This window comes from Oryza glaberrima, chromosome 7, assembly GCF_000147395.1.
Source record: "Oryza glaberrima chromosome 7, OglaRS2, whole genome shotgun sequence".
NCBI classification, from domain to species: Eukaryota; Viridiplantae; Streptophyta; class Magnoliopsida; order Poales; family Poaceae; genus Oryza; species Oryza glaberrima.
This window is the reverse complement of record NC_068332.1, coordinates 18,185,170-18,190,201: the sequence shown is the minus strand read 5'-3', so window position 1 is coordinate 18,190,201 and position 5,032 is coordinate 18,185,170. Positions and strand designations below refer to the sequence as shown.

The following is a 5,032-nucleotide window of genomic DNA, read 5'->3' as shown; positions in this document are numbered from 1 at the left end:
GGAAGAGGAGCCACCGTCGTGCCACCGTGGAGGACAGTAGTTGCCCACCACACCTCCCCTCCCGCCGGATGTGACGGAGGGGAGGCGCCGCCCGCAGCTGCTCCTCGGGCCGCCGCCTACCACCTCCCCTCCCGCCGGATCCGGCGGAGGGGAGGGAGCCGCCGCCGCCCATCGCCTGCCGCTTCAATTCTAGCGCCCACCACCGCCTACAACACCCTCCCCTCCGTCGCCGCTGCCGGGCCGCCGCTGCCTCCCCTCCCAACGGGCCGCCAACACGAGCGATAGAGAGCGAGGGCGATGGATCTGGATCAAGAGAGGAGACCGAGAGAGAGAGAGAGAGGAGACCGGATGGATCTCGATTGAGGGAGGGCCGGTGGTGGCCTTGTCTCCTTGTGGAGGGCCCCACCGGGTTGGCTCATTGTGTCGGTTTTATAAGAAAACCGGCACCTATAATATATTATAGGTGCTAGTTTTTCTTTAGAATCGACACCCATAGATGTTAATAAAAGGTGCCGGTTTTCTACTTTTATCCTGCGGAAGGTGGGGAAAGGTCCATATGTGCCGGTTTTAAAGAAAAACCGACACCTATAAGGCCGGTCCCTATGAGGGTTCTTGTAGCAGTGGAAAGAACGGTTCTTAAAACAACTATACAAATTTCATGAAAATACAAATCACAGGGACAACAAAATTATAGCAGAAATATAGCAAAGTTTGATCTGGAGAGCACTATTGATGTAGTAATGGAGTTGTACTGGACGCATGCAACTCCATCCATCAGGTTTGAGTTCTAAATCTCTTTTGGCTTTTACAACTCTTTACGCACGTTTACCGTTCGCACGTTTTCCAATCTGAACGATGTACTTTTTAGAAAAGATATAAGTTCTTTTTAAAAATTAAATAAGCTTATTTTTAAATTTATAATAATTAATACTCAATTGATCATATCCTAATCCTAATCATTCATATCGTTTTACGAGTGAACCATAATCTCAGCCGAAATGACATCTCAAACGCAGCATAAATCCTTCATAAATATGGTTTGCATGCAGTGGCTGGATTTTGATTGTTTTCAATAGAGAATGGAGGAAGATTGACATAATCACTCTACGAAATGATCTTTAGTACCGGTTCTACCTTTTTTTAATCCCGGTTGCAGTAACCGAGACAAGAAAACCGAAACTAAAGTTCTTAATTTTTAGTACCGCCAATTGAAGGAACCAGTATTAAATGCATACTAAGTAAAAAAAAATAGGCGATTCCATTATTCCTTATATGTAGGAACTGAGCAGAGATCGACAGTGTGACTAAACTTCCATACACATCCACTATAAGAAATTCTTGGCCATGGTAATCCCTGAGACGTACTGATGCTGACAGCAGTGGGTTCTTGGAGGCCCTCCAGTTATCAGGCTTGGCCCTTGCCGAAATTAACCCGAAGCTTCTCCTTGATGCTTTCTCCTGTCCAACTATTAATGCATTGTTAATCTCCATGCATCTCTTGCCACTTCGAGCTATCACCTTGTCCGGCTCATCACGAAACGCAGCAAGGTACGGCCTAGATGGCACGCTTAACAGAATGCGGCCGGGACGAAGACAAATCAGTTGCGCCCCTTGACATCTTCTGATCGCCATTGCTTGCGTGCAACGGAGAGTAGAAGTGCTCGTGCAACTCCGGCAGCACGATGCTCTCAATGAGCGTCCTGCTTGTCTGCGCGGACCGCGGAGAGGGCTGTAGAGGTGGAAGCCGTTGTCCTCGCCCTCCGACTCCACAAGCGTCACGAATGGCCAGAGCGTGTCCACCTTGTACTGTACGGGGGGAACGCCGAGTCGCCGACACTGGAGCGCGGCCCACGCATCGTCGTACGCCGCCGGTATGGGATGCTCCGGCGCGAGGCGGTACTCGACGGACACGACGAGCGCCCCGGTGCGCGAGGCGAGGGAGGTGGCGTAGCGGTGGTACGTGCGGCAGAAGGCGCTCTCCGTGCAGAACGAGCCGCCGTGGAAGTAGACCACGATGGGAAGCCTCCTCCGGCCGGTGGCGGCGGCACGTACCGGACGGGAGGAATATCCTCGCGGACACTAGAGTAAAATGTTTTAGAGGCACGTCCCGACGTGTTGAAAGAAACGATGGGAGTATCTGTGTAATTCAAAAAAAACAAAAATTAAAGATAAGTACGAAGCTTAGTCAAAAAAAAAAGATAAGTACGAAAGCCTGATCTATCGTGTATTCTTTTTTGGAACTAGCTAGTGAGTTATCGATAGTTTTTAGGCTCAAAACTTTCAAATTTTTTAACCATAGGATCTGTCATCAACAGTTGAAACGGGTCCATATAAGTACAAACCACTAATCTTAGCACCCAGATTGATTGAACGGCATGAAATTGGTCAACATGTATAAGGGAAAAATAATTCAAAAGTAATACGCATGCTCTTGAAAAAAATTGTAAATCCTAATTTTATACAATGTAGCTACACTATAACTATCATGTAACTAGTACATAATTGAGGTATAAGTACTATGTAACTACTCTGTATTAATTACGGTGTAAGTGTTATGTAACTACTATGTAACTAAAGTGTAAGTGCTATGTAAATAGATTAAAGCACGTGAATACCTATAGGACGTTCGACAGAAACGAGGTACCAAACATTCAAACTTTTTTAAGCCTTTGCATCCAACACTGATGTCATTGCTAGCAAGCCCGTAAGAGAGTAGAAATATAACAAGATTATCCGAAAATTAGAGGAAAACAGGGACTAATTGTGTAGTTAATTATAGCGTAAGTAAAATGTAATTGTTCATTCAATATATACTTGAGCTGGCTTAGTGGTTGGAATGCTGTCTTATTTAAGGGGAGGGCCTAGGATTGATTCCTGTCTACAACACTTTTTTTTTTTTGCTGTTTACTTCCTTCTTGCACGGACGAATAATGGAGCGGATCAAAGTGCTGAAAATTCGACAGTTTTCTCCAATTTTTTTTTTTGTTGTTTTCTTCCTTCTTGCCCGCACGAACCACGGAGCGGATCTAAGGGCTGAAAATTCGAGAAAACTGTCGCAAGTTTTCTAGCAATTTTATTTTTGAAATATTAGTACTTGTAAGTACAAGACCATAATTCATAGTTATCTTTAATGACAGACCTTCATATTATTAGAGATACGACTTGGTCTCTAGCTATTTATATAATATAATATAAAACCGGAAAAGTACATACCACCGATGGATCATAAATAATTTTAATAAGAATGAACATTACAACTTACAACTGGTTGCAGATAACTTGTTCTTAGCTCCTTGATTGATTTAAATATTTTTTGACATAATACCAGCTTTTCTTACGTTATAGGGAGATTTTACCAGAACAGTTGTTTTTCCACATAATAATTATAAAACAACATCTTGTCATCGCCCAGTAGTAAAACACACCGTATCCCATCAGAACTCTTTGTCATTGGCCACGGAGATTAGCTAACCTGACGGTGCTCCACAGAAGGGACGAGGACACTGCAGGCTCCCTGCAGAAGCTAACCCTCCGTAAATATAAGCCCTGGTCTGGCCGAAGAACAAACCGTAGCTTTTCTTTGTTGCTAATTTCCCCCGGCCGATTGTTAACGATGCATTAGCAGCAGTACTATTTGCTGAGCTTGCACCTGTTTTAGTTCTCTTTTCCAACCTGTCAATAAATACTGCTTTGTACTCCCTAGTGGGCATGGGTAGAAGAATCTGTGACGAGTCGGTAGTGTCATGCAGCTCGGAAAGGATGGTGGCCGGCCACCGCAGCGGCGGCGGCGCGGGGCTAGGCTGGTTGATGAACCGCACGATGCTCTCCATGAGCCTCCTGCTGGTCGCGCGGAGAGGGCTGTAGAGGTGGAACCCGTGGTCCTCGCCCTCCGACTCCACAAGCGTCACGTCGGCGCCGCCGCGCATGCGCGCCGCCAGCCGACAGCCGCGGTCGCGCAGCGTGTCCATCCCGGCCACGGCCATCAGCACGCGGCGGCAGGACAGGGACGTGATCTCGTGGTCGGCGGGGTCGATCCGGTGGTCGTCGTTCCCGGCCTAGCCGGCCGTCACGAATGGCCAGAGCTCGTCCACCTTGTACGGGGGGAATAACGACACCCCGTCGTCCCAGACCGTCTCGGACGGCAGCCTCTCGGCTCCCCAGAAGAAGGGCTGCACCATAATAAGTCCTTGGATGTCGTCGTCGTCGTTCTCGCGGCTGGCGCGTGCCACCGTGTGGTAGGCGATGTTGCCGCCGGCGCTGTCACCGGCGACGAACGTCCGGCGGAGGTCGCCGTACTCCGCGAGCCACGGGTCGGAGAGCGACTCCACCCACCGGAACGCCGCCCACGCGTCGTCGTACGCCGCGGGTATCGGGTGCTCCGGCGCGAGGCGGTACTCTACGGACACGACGAGGGCGCCGGCAAGCGAGGCGAGGGAGGCGGCGTAGCGGTGGTACGTGCGGCAGAAGGCGCTCTCCGTGCAAAAGCAGCCGCCGTGGAAGTAGAGCACGATGGGAAGCCTCCTCCTGCCGGCGGCAGCGGCGGCACCGGACGGGAGGAATAGCCTCGCGGACACGCCGTTGTCTCGGTCGATGGCGACATCCCTTGTCGCGACCCCTCGTGCGGCGCCGGCGCTGCCGTCCTCCGACGCCGGCACAAAGGTGCTAGTGAGGAACCGCACGACGCAGCCGTCGTTGTACTTGCGGATGAAGGGGTAGAGATCGAGGGCGACATTACTGGAGGCTGCGCGGCCATTTGTTGCCACGCGAGCCTTCTTTGATTGCATGGTGGTGGATATGTACGTTAGTACGTATTACGAGGGCGTTCAGCTATAGGCAGCCGGCCGTTTAGTTTACAGGCCGTATTACGAGTGCTGTGCTGCTAATGCATGGCTCCGTCTTGTGGGGTTTTTATAGCCGACGGTCGCCTAGCTCCCTCCGGAGAACACCGCGAAAGGTATCTTCCTCTCTTTCGCCTTGTTCACGGCCCTAGTTACGAACAGAAGCCCATGGTGTGAAATGCGTAATGAGATCA

At 49.9% G+C, this 5,032-nt stretch overlaps 1 pseudogene; it reads right to left on the bottom strand.

Moving 5' to 3' along the window:
* Nucleotides 1-3,467: 3,467 nt before the first annotated feature.
* Nucleotides 3,468-4,784, bottom strand: LOC127778293 (2-hydroxyisoflavanone dehydratase-like; annotated as a pseudogene).
* Nucleotides 4,785-5,032: the final 248 nt, after the last annotated feature.